We start from the raw sequence: 15314 nt of genomic DNA, 5'->3' as shown, positions 1-15314 counted from the left end.
TCGGATGAGACCTAAAAGGCAATTGCTGTAGAAATAAAATAGATTTAAGAGGTTTAAGATGGTATATGTTTATATACTTATCCTTCTTCCTGTATATATTAGGGACATGTAATCTCTCCATACATTGTGGAAAACATAAAAATTATTAATATATAATTTTAAAATAAAAAATTAGCTAATAAATATTATTTTATTATTGTTTTATTTATTTTATTATGTAATATTATGTATTATTATATCATAAATAATAAAATTGCCAGGTCAGAATACACTGCATTCATCTATATGTTGAATTATTACTGTCACTTTCCAAAAAGTAAGTTTGCTCCAGGAACCAATTCATTATTATTTTTTAACCTCTTAAGCTTTGAAATATTTTTCAACATGAGTTTGTAAAATTCTATAAGCCACACATAAAAGAGACCTTTCATGAGTAAGATATGCATATCTGTTATCATCCATGTCCTAACCCACAATTCCTACAGAAAAATGTTCTATTTAAACATAACATAAACTCTGTAACTGAAAACCAAAGAAATAATGAATGTAACAGTGGGCATTACAGCATGCCCTTAAACAAACATTTAATCTAATCATTCAGTAGTTGTCTGTTTTACAGATGAAGGACAAATGTTGAGAGAAACACAGTTTACAATATACAGAAGAGCTGTCATCTTAAGCTACACATAAAAGCAAATGTTAATCATTCTTACTGTGCACAAGCAAATATATATTCAAAGAAAAAAGCATAAAGGTGATATCTACCAAGCTTTCTGTGTTCATTGTAGAACATTTTAATAAAAAGCCTTGAAGTCAGAAATGGTTCCGCCAGTCAAAAGAGAGGGAGAGCTCCACAAATAAGTTTTTAACTAAATTCTAAACAAACCAGAATTACAAAGGCTACAAATATTATTGATTTCTGTTTATTTAAATATGTGTTGGAGAGGAAATTAGTAGCTTTGTTTTATGTAGGATAATAATACTAATATTAACCTGGATTTTTATTTATGAAGACATTTTGCAGTTTGGTTGACAGTCTCTTGAATTATGTTCTTTCCCGCTAGGTTCTGTATAAGCATGAGTACGAAACACTATTATGTCTCATGATCTAAATAAAAACTCTTTCTAATGCAATATTGTGGGGTTTGGTGTTATTGTTGTAGTTGTTTTACATTTTGAAGGTTGTTTTTAAAATTATATGCAAGTAATGGCTGGGCACGGTGGCTCACGCCTATAATCCCAGCACTTTGGGAGGACTTCTCACCTGAGGTCAGGAGTTCGAACCCAGCCTCACCAACATGATGAAACCCCATCTCTACTAAAGAATACAAAATTAGCCAGGCATGGTGGCGTATACCTATAATCCCAGCTACTTGCAAGGCTGAGGCAGGAGAATGGCTTGAACCCAAGAGGCAGAGGTTGCAGTGAGCCGAGATCACGCCATTGCACTCCAACCTGGGCAACAGGAGAGAAACTCCATCTCATAAAAATAAATAATGAAAATAAGAAATAATATTATGCAAGTAAAACATAGGTACATGCCCAACGTAAAATAATTAATTTATTCAAATATTAGAGACACATATGGAACAAGTTTCCCATTATCACTACTCTAATTTTACTTCTCCTTCCAGAGGTAGTGAGATCACTGAGTTCTGGAATGTACAATTGGGATAACTGTACTCAGCAAATGGAAGAATCACCATATTGGTTTCCTGACCCATATAGTGAGGGCGTTTATGGTAGGAAAGTCCAAATGTAACCGTAGAACTGCTTTTACCTACAGAAACAATAAATCTAAAGTGACTGCAGTGACTGATGTGCTATCAAAGACTTGAAAGATGCTGAGTGGTGATTTCTGCCACATTTCACTCAGTTAACTTGGCCCTTGCAAAAGAAAGATGGACCTTGGAGAACAACAGTGGATTATTGTAAATTTAATCATTCGGTTACTCCAAATGCAGCTGCTATTCCACTTGTGGTTTTGTCGCTGGAGCACATCAACACATCTTGTGGCACCTGTTAGCTGTTCTGGCAAATGCTGTTTCTACTTATACCTATGGTAAAGATCATTATCAGAAGTTTGCTTTCAACTGGCAGAGTCAGCAACACAGCTCTATTTCAGAATTATATCAGTTCTCCAGCTCTGTCATAATCTGATTTGCAGGAACCTTGATTGCCTTCTCATTCACAGAATATCACACTATGACATTGCATTGATAATATGCTAATTAGACATAGTGATCTAAGTAGCAACTACACTAGATATATTGGTAGGACAAATGCATGTCAGAGGATGGAAAATAAGCACAATAAAATGTCAGGGTCTCCTCAGGGAAATGTCTAGGGGTTAAGTGATCTGTAACACATAAAATACCTCTTTCAAAATAAAGGATATTTGCTACACAATGCTCAATGGATGAACCACTTAGAGTTTGGGAAGCAATATATACTTCATTTGGTCATACTATTTTGATGTATTTGCTGAGCAATCCAATAAGCTGCTAGTTTTGACTGGGATCCTGAATAAGCAAAGGTTCTTCAATAGCAAACTGCTCTGCCACTTGGGCCATACAACTCAGTAGATCCAATATTACTTGTAATGTCTGTGGTAGATAGGCATGCTTTATAAAGCTTTTGACAAGCCTCTACAGCACAGAGCCTTAGAGCTTTGGCACAAACCTATGTCATCCTCTGCTGAGAAATAATCTCCATTGACAAATGACTCCAGGCTTGCCACTGAGCCTTAGTAGAGACTAAACTATTGACCATGGGCAACAAGCTACGATAAAACTTGAACTACCCATCATTTGACAATTTGGCATTGTCTAATCTATCATCCAATAAATGTGGGTGTCTACAGCAACATTCCATCATCAAATGAAAACATTGTGTATGAGATCAAGCTCAAGTAGATCCTGAAGGTACAAGTAAATTGTACAAATAATAGTTCCAAATGCACATGGCCCACATTCCTGCCACATTGTCTCTTTTCTCAACCTATATCTATGGCATTATACCTTCGGGCAACCTATGACCAGTTGACTGAAGAGGAAGAAAAGCCTGATTTACAGATAGTTCCACACAATGTGCTGGCACTCTCTGAAAGTAGATGGCTTTGCACAACAGCCTCACTTTGAAGGATAGGCCTGAAGGAAAGTGGTGAGGAAAAATCTTCCCATTGGGTAGAACTTTAGTAGTGTACCTGGTTGTTCATTTTGCCTGCAAGGAGGAACAGCAAGAGTTGTAGATCTACAGTGATTCATGGGCAGTTCAATCATTTAGTTAGATGTTTGAAAAATGGGAAGGAACACAATAGGAAAATTACTGAGGAGGTCTGGGGGAGAGGCATGTGGATAGACCTTCCTGTAGGGGTACAAAATGTAAAGATATTTGTGCTTTATGTGAGTGCTTACCAAAGAGCAATCTCTGCATAGGAAGATGTTTATAATCAGGTGGACAAGATGGCCCATTCTGTGTACATCAGTCAGCCTTTTTCCATATCCATTTGTGACCTTGCCCAAAGGACCTACAGACAAAGTGGCCATGGCAGGAGGGACTGAAGCTGTGCACAGCCTCTCATTCGCTAAGGCTGATCTGCTAGAACCACTGCTGAGTGCCCAGCCTGCCACAGGATAAACCAACAATGAGCCCACAATATGGCACTATTCTACACGAGGGTGAGCCAGACCTAGTGGCAAGTTAATTATATAGGACCGTGTCCAGTAGGCATTTGGTTTTTACTGAAGTAAACACACTAGAACAAAGTTCCTTCCTTACCCACAATGCTGCTACCAAAATCACTATTCTGTAGGCCTAGGGAATGCCATAGTCATCACCATGGTTTACTATACAGCATTGCTTCTGGCCAAAGAACTCATTTAACAGCAAATGAATTGTGGCCATTGGCTCATGTTCATGAAACTTACTAGTCTTAGTATGAGAAATGGTGGAATGGTCTTTTGAAAACTCAGTTATGGTGGCAACCCCTTTGGGAGCAGGTCCATGTCTTCTAAGATGCATATATGCAGTAAATCAGTAAGCAGCATATTTCTCTCACAGTTAGAATTCACAAGTCCAGAAATCATGCGTAGGGAATGGGAATTGCTCCTCTCATCTTTACTCAACTTAGGGCTCTACTGATCTAGAAGTATTAGTACCAAAGAAGAATACTTCCACCAAGGAACACGTTAATGTTTCCTTTAATTTGAGAGTTGAGACTGTCAGCTAGCCACTTCACAAATCCTCGTTCCAATGAATCAAAAAACAAATAAAAGAATACTTTATGGGCTAGGCAGATTTATCTTGACAAGCAAGAGGAAATTAGATTGTCATCACAAAATGGTAGTAAGGAGGAGTAAACCTGGAATGCAGTAGATCCTCTGAGATGCCTTAGTAATCCCATATCCTTTGATAAATTTCAATGGAAAATTACAGCAACCCAATAGAGGCAGGACTGTTAGTGGCTTAGACCTTTCAGGGATTAAGGTTTAGGTCACTCCAACAGGCAAGAAACCAGAAGCAGCTGAGATTTTTGCTGAGGGCAAAGACAATATGAAATGGGTAGTGGAAGAATGTAGTTATAAATATCAGCTATGACCATGTAAGCAGTTTTAGGAATAAGCACTGTAATAGTTAGGAATATTTTATTTTGATACAAATATGTTTTTGTATATATTACCCAATTTTTTTCAGGCTCCCATTCTCCAACCAAATGTAATATACAATTTGTTGATAATATTTAAGCTCTCAGTATTTAAGTCACTGGGTATCAAACAGAGAATATGAATCACCTAGAAGAGAGATGATTATCACCCCAAAATGGATAAAGGGAGTTTGTTTCTTCTTTTGGGGAGACAGCATATTTCAATTGTATGAGGTATAGTTACATTATGTTAGGTGGAAGCATAATGTTGTTATTGCTCTCATTTAAAAATTAAGCAGGCCAAGCACGGTGGCTCATGCTTGTAATCCCAGCAATTTGGGATGCTGAGGTGGGCAGATCATTTGAGGTCAGGAGTTCAAGCCTGACCAACATGGAGAAACCCCAGCTCTACTTAAAACACAAAATTAGCTGGGTGTAGCCAGGTGTGATGGCGCATGCCTGTAATCCCAGCTACTCGGGAGGCTGAGGCAGGAGAATCGCTTGAACCCGGGAGTCAGAGGTTGTGGTGAGCTGAGATCACACCAGTGCACTCCAGCCTGGGCAACAAGAGCGAAACTCCATTTAAAAAAAAAAAAAAAAATTAAACTAGGCCAGGTGTGGTGGCTCACACCTGTAAACCCAGCACTTTGGTGGGCAGATCATTTGAGGTCAGGAGTTCAAGACCAGCCTGGCCAACATGGTGAAATCCTAAAAATACAAAAATTAGCTGGGCGTGGTGGCACACACCTGTAATCCTAGCTACTCGGGAGGCTGAGGCAGGAGAACTGCTTGAACCCAGGAGACAGAGGTTGCAGTGAGCCAAAATTGTGCCACTGCACTCCAGCCTAGGCAACAGAGTGAGCTCCTTCTTAAAAAAAATTGAGCCAAGCCAAATATGGTTCAGAAAGTTATATATAGATATTTAGTTGACAAGGAATCATCTGTGGTGGATTTGTATTGTGTTAACCTAGCTAAGCTGAACTATATCTCCTAGAATCCCTTCATTGCTGAGCTCTAAATTAGTATGGGCCATAAAAGACATCATTATTTTTAAGAAACATATTGTTTAACTAGTGAAGTCACTTTCCAACTGATCTTCAGTTATTTCTGCAATATTAAAAATACCCAATTAAAAATAGTGGATTAATTAAAAAAATTGTAAAGCATTCATACAGTGGAATATTATACAGCCATTAAAAAGCACACTGTAGAAGTTTATTTTCAGGAATGGACAGATGTCCAAAATAGCCTTTTTTTTTTTCTGAGACAGAGTCTTACTCTGTCACTCAGGGTAGAGTGCAGTGGTGCAGTCCTGGCTCACTGCATTCTTGACCTCCTGGGCTCAAGCAATCCTCCTGCCTCAGCCTCCCAAGTAGCTGAGACTACAGGCACATACCACCTTACCTGGCTAATTTTTGTGTTTTTTTGTAGAAATAGGGTTTCACCATGGTGCTCAGGCTGGTCTCAAACTCCTGGGCTCAAGAGATCCACCCACCTTGGCCTCCCAAAGTGCTGGGATTACAGGCATGAGCCACCATGCCCGGCCTCCACAACAGGTTTAGAATGAAGAAAATCAGACCACAAAATGTTTGTAGACTATTGGCTCATTTGTTATTGTATGCATTTTCCACTGGAAAAAAGTCTGAAGGAACATAAAGATGATTGTGTCTATGTGATGTGATTATAGATTATTTTTCCTTTCTTCGAAACTACACGTATTTCCTAATTTTTCTGTAATAAGCATATATTACTTTTGTAATTAAAATAAACTTTTATAATAGTACTTTGTAAGAACACAAAGTACTTTCTGGTCTTACACCAGCACATCTGTCTCTCTACCCAGGTGTTCACTGCTGTATTCCATAAGAGATGCATAATAATGCTTCTCATACCTGCTTACATTCAGGTAGGAGTGATTAGATGTTTATTACTATATACCATTACACAGTGAATTGTAATATCAGAAACTCAGGGTCTCAAATTCAGAGACAAAATCTTTTTCACCATGAAATTCCTACCACCTCTCACAGTGCTGGCACATAGTTGGAGTCATTAAATAAGTTGAATGAATTAATAAATGAACCCTTGATTCTTCCATTTTCTTTGATCCTTCAAGGTGTCATCTTAGCAACTGCACTTCTTTAATGTTTATTTAGTTTGTTCCCTCCTCTCTACCTCCACCACCACTTATTAATTCAGATCCACCTGGTGTCCTGCTTCTATTTCTCTCCACATTGCAGCTAGGGTGCATTGTTTAGGAAACTGAACAAATCTCACTATGCCAACCAAGATGCTGTCTTTACTGATAGCTAGAGAGAAGTAAGTAGCTAAACGGGAAGTAAAATTTGGTTATTTTTATTCATTACTGCCTTCTTTGCTATGTTACAACTTTCCATATTTTAATACTTGTTTTGTGGAAATTTTGGATGTACTCTGAAAGCATCTGCCTAATCTCACACACTTCCCTCCATTTCCTTGCCAAGATGGGAATCAATGACAGCAGGCAGGGCCGAGCACAGTGGCTCATGCCTGTAATCTCAGCACACTGGGTGGCTGAGGCCGGTGGATCACCTGAGGTCGAGAGTTCGAGACCAGCCTGGCCAAACATGGCAAAACTCTCACTAAAAATACAAAATTAGCTGAGCATCGTGGTAGGCATCTGTAATCCAAGCTACTTGGGAGGCTGAGGCACAAGAATCAGTTGAACCTGGGAGGTGGAGGCTGCCGTAAACCGAGATTTTGCCACTGCATTCCAGCCTAGGCAACAGAGAGAGACTTCGTCTTAAAATCAAACAAACAAAAAAAGACAGTAGGCAGTAGTGCTGGTGATGACAACGTTCACCATTCATTCATTCATTCATTCATCAAGCATTTATGGAGCATGTAGCAGAAACAAGCTGTCCTAAATGCTGTCAGTGCCAAGATAACCAGTGCATAACTCTTATCCCCAAGAAACTGTTATCCTAGACTGAGGAGAATGCACGCTATGGCAGAACTGCCTGAGAAGCACATGCCTATCGGAGGTTTGGGCCAATTGGACTTGGAGAGACCTGAGGAAATAGTGATTAATTCTCACAGGTAGGCAGGGTGCGGTGGCTCACGCCTGTAATCACAGCATTTTGAGAGGCCAAGGAGCGTGGATCACTTGAGGTCAGGAATAGCAGGTCAGGAGCAGCCTGGCCAACAAGGTGACACCTGCCTCTACTAAAAATACAAAAATTAGCTGGGTGAGGTGGCATATGCCTGTAATCCCAGTTACTCGGAGGCTGTGGCAGGAGAATTGCTTGAACCCAGGAGGCGGAGGTTGCAGTGAGCTGAGATCACACCATTGCACTCCAGCCTGGGTGACACAGCAAGACTCCATCTAAAAAAAAAAAAAAAAAAATTCTCAAACAGATAAGGAAAAGGCAGGCGTAAAGAAGTGCTCACATTTGAGCTGTAGCATTGATAGAAGAGCTGGATTCCTGGGTTGGGAAAAGGCTTTCAGGCATGTGGGCAAGGCTGAGCAAAGGCAGAGAGATGGGAAAGCCCCAAAGAAGGTGATAACAGAGTGATGGTGATGACGGAGGAATAAAAGTGGAGATGCAACCTAAAAAAGAAGAAGCCTGAATAGAGAGGGTCTTTCAATGTCATGATGTTTTAGATTTCATTATTTAGACATAAAGAAGTATTGAAGGATTTTAAAACTTGAAATGATTAGTATTGTGTCTGGAAGAATAGATGAGGTGACAGAAAGACCTGAGGCACAGAAACATTTTAGGACCTTAGTGTGGAAGTCCAAATGAGAGATAGCGAGGGGCTGAGACAGATAGGGAGTGAGGAGAGCAGGGAGGGTGGTGGTAAAGCAAACGCTATAAAAGATATATAGTATATATAGTGTGTGTGTGTGTGTGTGTGTATGTGTGTGTGTGAGCTGGAGTCTCACTCTGTCACCAGGCTGGAGTACAGTGGCTTGATCTCAGCTCACTGCAACCTCTGACTCCCTGGTTCAAGTGATTCTCCTGCCTCAGCCTCTCAAGCAGCTGGGATTACAGGCACCTGCCACCACGCCCAGCTAATATTTTTTAGTAGAGACGGGTTTTCACCATGTTGGCCAGGATGTCCTCGATCTCCTGACCTCATGATCCGCCTGCCTTGGCCTCCCAAAGTGCTGGGATTACAGGCGTGAGCCACCGCACCCCACCATAAGATCTTTCTGTGCAGATAGAAATATGAGAATTTGATTAAAAATAAATGTAGGGCTTGAACACTCTGGAAAGAGAGGGCTCTGATGAAAGTGAATTGTGTAACAATGGCTCCAGGCAACACTACAGCTGTGTCCAAGAGCTGGACCAGAGAAGGCTTTTCCTGGAACCAGAGGAGAATGGGAAAATGGCCAGGGTCAAGCAGTAATTCCATGGATAGCAAGAGGCAAGGTCAGAACAGAGCTTCTGCATCCCAGGGACTCGGATTATACATGCACCCCTCCCATCACCCTCAACCCATCCCAGCCTCACGGAGGGACACGCAAGGAGTGGGAGACAGAGGTTCTGCCACCTGCCTGATAAGAACGATTATTCTAGAAGGACCCTCCAGGAGGGACCTTGGCAGAGTCAGGAAGATGGTCGCTGGAGCATGGGAAAGAGGTTTAGGGTTGGAGATCCAGGAATCAGCAGCATGTAGACGATAATGGAAGTCATCACAGTGGAAGAACGTGACTACACATGAGGTGGAACTGGTCAGGGTTGTTATGGGAGGGTCACAGACCTCCTTGCAGAGCTGAAAAAAGCTATGAACTCCTTCCTAGAAAAATGCACGCGTGCACGCGCACACACACACACACCAAATGTAGTGTATAATTATAGGAAATTCACAGAGTAAAGTTAAAAGAATGAGAGAGAAGAAAGCTGAAGATGGATGCCTAGGGAATCACCCCCATGATTAGGAGGATACTACAAAGTAAATACAGCAAGATCAAAGGAACAGAAGAGCCAAGGGAGCGGTAGCGAAGAAGCCTTGGAAAGGGAAGTTTCCAGCATGTCAGATAGAGTGAAACTGAAAGAAGACATTTAGCTTGACAATTAGACATTGGTGACTTTTGGCCAGTAAGTACAATATATTGTCAAGCACACAGTATTATAATGACTTGAGTTACTGAGCACAGTGCCTGGGACATGGTATCATGATAAATGCTTGTAAATATTAGATGAATTAATTCATTAATTTCAGTAGCATGTTGGCAGGAGAAGCCAGATTGCAGAGGGCAGAAGTAGTGATAGGGATTTCAAAAATAATAGTAATGAATGATTTATGGCACTCAACACAGCTGTGTATGAACAAAAGAAGACAGCTGAAGTGGTAATGACAGAGGTTTTTATGGATGATGAGACTTGGGCATGTTTGTATAAGACGAGAGAATAAAACTGTGGAGAGGAAGGGACCAAAGATGTCAGAGGGAGGGGAAGGAGTTAAGTAACTGAATAGAATCAGGGTCATGGCAAGAGAGTGTGGGATAGAGTTCAACAGCGGTAAAATTTACCCTGGAAAAGATGCATGCCATCTGCTAAAGAAAAGAGAGCAGAAAGAAGATTAGAGGCATAAGGCAACCAACATTTAGTATCTACTATGCACAGGAGTTGTATTAGGTTGTCTTACTTAATCCATCCAATAATTCTTTGGAGTAGGCATTATTAATTTCATTTTTTAGATAAGAAAACTGAGGCTCATAGAAATTGGGCAACATGCTCAAGTTGACACAGCCAGAAATGGATAGAGCTCCAGTTTGCCAATTTCAAAGCCCATGCTTTTACAGACATTAAAGTTTTGAGGTGCCAAAGATGAAAAGGGAGTTACAGAAGTTCATAACTGATAGTTTCTACATTTACAGGTATTAGAAGGCTGCTGGGAGTAAGACTGAGTGTTGCATTAGGAAGAGACGTAGAGTTGGGACAGCCACTGTGAAGAATAAATTGTTTTGCAACATTAGGGACCCAGATTTAAAAAAAACCACCCACACATGCACATAGATATTAAAACGTGTTAAAGAAAAATAACTGTAGATCTACACGTTTTTTACCTCACTTGCAAAGCTGTTGCAATTCAACTAAATAACAACAGCGTTTTTCTAACAGCTGCCCACATGTAATTCCTTTCTGTGGCCACAGTAGGGCAGGAGTTCTCTTTTATAGGAATCATAGTCCTGCATAATTTTATCCTCAACCAAGTGTATTTTTGATACTTTGAGATTTACAAACTATATTCACAAGCATAATGAAAAGGCAAACTTATTTTAAAGAAACTTGCCTCAATGCTGTGATCAAGTAAATGCAATTAAACATTACATAAATGGGAAAAGCTGCATCCCACAGCATTTGAGCATATCTTTAAAATGCAAATGATTTACTTCTTTAATGATGAAAGAAAAAATCTTGTGAAAGCATCATTTTCAGATGAATAAAATATCAAACCCATGGTATTTTTTATATCTAGTTGCCTTACAAATATTTTACACATAGGCTTGTAAACTAAAAAAGAAAAAAAAAGTGTATTTGGCACGTTTTGGTAATTGAATCTTAAAAATAAATAATTTCTAGCTAAGCTTTCAAAAGTATACTTACTAGATTTCATTTTTCAATTCAGAAATTTAAAGAGAATTAATAACAAAAATGGTCTACAACACCATTATACAGATGATTCCTCCTTTTAAAAAATAAGATGACATGTTTGGAGTTATAAATTCAAAGAGTACAAATAATTTTAAAAATGCAAAGCAAATGTCACCTTCCCCTTATCATCTTCTCCCCTTCCCTATTGCTTCTCCCTGAAAGTAACCACTGTTAGATTCTTGCGATTGAAGAACATTTTCCCAAGGAATGTTTTACCCTAAGATTAGGAAGGCATTTAAAACAACAGGCTTTAATCACTTCAAAATAATTTGAACCAGAAGCCAGGTTGCAATTTGATTGCACATGTGAAATGTGGCGATGGCCTCAGAACCAAAACTCCAAGTAAATGGCCAGCTATTCCCCCACCATTCCCACTGACACCTTTCAGAGAGAATGGGAAATCAAAGTGCCTGCTCACCTCCAGAAATGATCTTTCCAGAGGTAAAACATTTGGGGTATGCTTAAGCAGCAGCTGTTCCTGCTGTCTGCCAGAAGCCCAGAAAAAAGACTCTATCTCCTGGGCTGTCAATATGGTCCTTTCTTACACACTGAGATCAATTTAACAAAACAAAACAAAACAAAAATATTCTAGCTTAGAAATGACAAGGAATTTAGCCATACACATTGAAAAGTGTGTTTTACATATATCCTGAATAAAGTATCTAACTTTTAAAGAATGTTGTAAAATATTTCCATATGTACATTATATCAAAGTACTTTCCCCAAGTTCAGTTGAAAGGAAATACCCAGAGCATTAGGCCCATCAGAAATGATGTCTCCAGTTGTGGTTTTCAGATGCCCTGCCATGCATTTGCCCAGAAGTAATCAAAGACAGCTTGATACTATCAGCCCGTGTGTGCGTGTGTGGGTGTGTGTGTAATTTCTTACAAAGAGAGAAAAAAAATCATTTTGGGTAAAACATGATACAGGAGGGTATCAGTTGGCTTTTTGGTTTATTTTCAATATTATCACTGCTCTTCAATCGTTCAAAATAAGAAGACTTCATCCTGGCCATCTTGACATACTTTCTGTGTTTCTCTGTAAGTAGGTAAGAAGACAGCTCTTGAACTGCAAGCAGGAAAGAGGCTTACTGAGCATCTCTACCACGAACCATGTGCTCTGTGACATGGACAACACAAGGTATTTCAGCAACCCTCAGAACCTCTGAAATTATGATTATTTATCTTCATTTTTGTAGGTGAGGTGACTAAGATGGAAAGAAGGTAAGAAAATTGCTTAGTCACCTAACTGGTTAATGGTAGACCTATGATTTAAACCCATGTTTGTCTAACACCCAATCATACACAGTTTGTACTACATCATTGTGAAAGGACAGTTCAAGATCCATCTGCATGAAAATCAGCTAGGAAATCTGTTACCATGAAAATTCTTGGTCTGATTTTCAGAGGTTCTGATTGGGAACATCTTTGATGGAGCTCGGGTATCTGAATTTTAACAAGTTTCCCAGAAGAATCCCTAGTGAATCTAAAGTGTGAGACCACTGACAATATTGTTAAGCTCAGATTTCTGAAACAGAAAAGGAAATTTCAGAAGACAAACCTCATGGGAGCTTCTGATGTCAATTTCTGAAGACATGGCAATCCCAAGTGCTTTCTTCACTGCTGATCCTGTCCTTTGCATTACCTCTTAGCTTTGTGTTACCTTGAGTAGAGTGATCCTTGACTCTAAACAGACTTAGTTACCAGCTTCCTCTGCTTGAAATTCCCTCAGAAGTCAGTCTTTCAACCCACCATCAGCAATTATAAAACTAAAAATATAAACACTCCTTAAGGAGGGAACACGTTGACTCACATGAAACGAGCATCTGCGTGGGTTTAGGTGTCTTGGGCAGGGGTTCCGGGATTATGTCCAGAAGGGGAGCATACATTTAGGGTTAGCATGCTCATTGGTCCACTGAATTCTTTGCTTTTGGGGTGGGATATTGGCAGGAGAAAGCCAGAGCAGCGCCCTCTAAAGCACGGGACCCAGCGGCAAGGCCCCTTGTCTGAGGGCCGCACTGGTCCTAGAGATGAATGGTAAGGACCCAGACAACCTGGTGCCTGGAGAACTCCCTAACCTCATTTCTGTTGTGCTTTCCCTCTGCTTCAGGACCTCCTCCTGCCTCCAGACTATTCTCTGCTGGAAAGCTCTTTCCCACATATCCTCATGGCCACCCTCCTCACTGCCTTCAGGTCTTTGCTTTAATGTCCCCTTCTTAGGGAAGCCTCCCCTCACCAGTGTATTCAAACTGCAACCACCTACTTCCGCCCTGCATTCTATCCTTTTTACCTGCTTTCTATTTTGTATAGCATTTATTGTTCATGTCATGTTTTTTACTTACATACCTACTGACATATTACTTATTCCTTCATTCATTTATTGTCTGTCAGCCCTCACTGGAAGGTAACCTCCAGTAAGGCGGGGATTTTTGTCTATTTTGTTCATCTTAGTGCCTACATTAGCACTTTGTACAGTCAACGAATTGTAAATAAAACTTGACTGATTGTGAAGAAATTTTAAAAATCAGGGGCTTGGTGTCTTTCCCATCTTACATATAAGGGAAACGTTACGCATTGGAGCAGGATATCCTGGCTGTCACTAGGGGACGACGTGAACTCAGAGATAATGTTGAATGGGGTGAGGGAGAATGATGATGATTTTCATTTAGCAACCTTATCCTCTTTCATCTCCCCCACATTGTCAAAAAAATGAATTTTCCTAAGGGAATCCCTTGAGAATGACACAGAGAGCATGGTTGAAGAGGCAGCAATCAACACCTTATTTTATCCATGGGATAAAGGAGTGGCAAGACTCCATGACTCTCTCTTTTGCTTGTTCTCTCTTAAAGATAGAATTGTAGGGCCGGGCGCGGTGGCTCACGCCTGTAATCCCAGCAATTTGGGAGGCCAAGGTGGGTGGTACACCTGAGGTCAGGAGTTCAAGACCAGCCTGACCAACACGAGAAACCCCGTCTCTACTAAAAATACAAAAATTAGCCGGGCGTGGTCGTGGGCGCCTGTAATCCCAACTACTAGGGAGGCTGAGGCAGGAGAATCACTTGAACCCGGGAGGTGGAGGTTGCAGTGAGCTGAGATTATACCATTGCACTCCAGCCTGGGTGACAGAGCTAGACTTTGTCTCAAAAAAAAAAAAAAAAAGAAAGAAAGAAAGAGAGAGAAAATTGTGGGAATTACTAATCAGGAAAATATTTCAACATAAACATATATTAGCTTAAAATTCTATGGAGGAAATGGAATGGTAATGTATGTCAAAAAGGCTGGGCACAGTGGCTCACACCTGTAATCCCAGCACTTTGGGAGGCTGAGGCAGGTGGATCACGAGGTCAGGAGATCGAGACCATCCTGGCTAACACGGTGAAACCCCGTCTCTACTAAAAATACAAAAAATTAGCCAGGTGCGGTGGCAGGCGCCTGTAGTCCCACCTATTCAGGAGGCTGAGGCAGGAGAATGGTGTGAACCCAGAAGCGGAGCTTGCAGTGAGCTGAGATCACGCCACTGCACTCCAGCCTGGGCAACAGAGTAAGACTCCGCCTAAAAATATATATATATGTCAAAAAGAAAAAGGGGTGACACAGTGGCTTACATCTATAATTCCATCGCTTTGGGAGGTCGAGGCAGGAGAATCGCTTTGAGGCCAGGAGTCTGAGACCAGCCTAGGCAATGTAGCAAGACTCCATCTTTTTTTTTTTTTAAAAAACAAAAACCATTTTACAAATTAGCCAGGTGTGGTGGTACATGCCTGTAGTCCCAGCTGCTTGGAAGGCTGAAGCAGATTGTTTGAGCCCAAAAGTTTGATGTTGCAGTGAACTAGGAACCAGTCAACAGAGCAAGACCCTGTCTCTAAAAAAACAAAACAAAACAAAATGGAAGAAAAAAGAAAAAGAAAGAATATAAAACTTCCAAATGTCAGAAAAGCTTATTCCTGTCTTTTTGAAAACGGCTACTATACCATAAAAAAGAACAAGATCATGTCTTTCGCAGGAACATGGATGGAGCTGGAGGCC

The sequence above is a fragment of the Chlorocebus sabaeus genome, chromosome 7 (assembly GCF_047675955.1).
Source record: "Chlorocebus sabaeus isolate Y175 chromosome 7, mChlSab1.0.hap1, whole genome shotgun sequence".
NCBI lineage: Eukaryota > Metazoa > Chordata > Mammalia > Primates > Cercopithecidae > Chlorocebus > Chlorocebus sabaeus.
The sequence above is the reverse complement of the archived record's forward strand: the minus strand, read 5'-3'. Positions refer to the sequence as shown.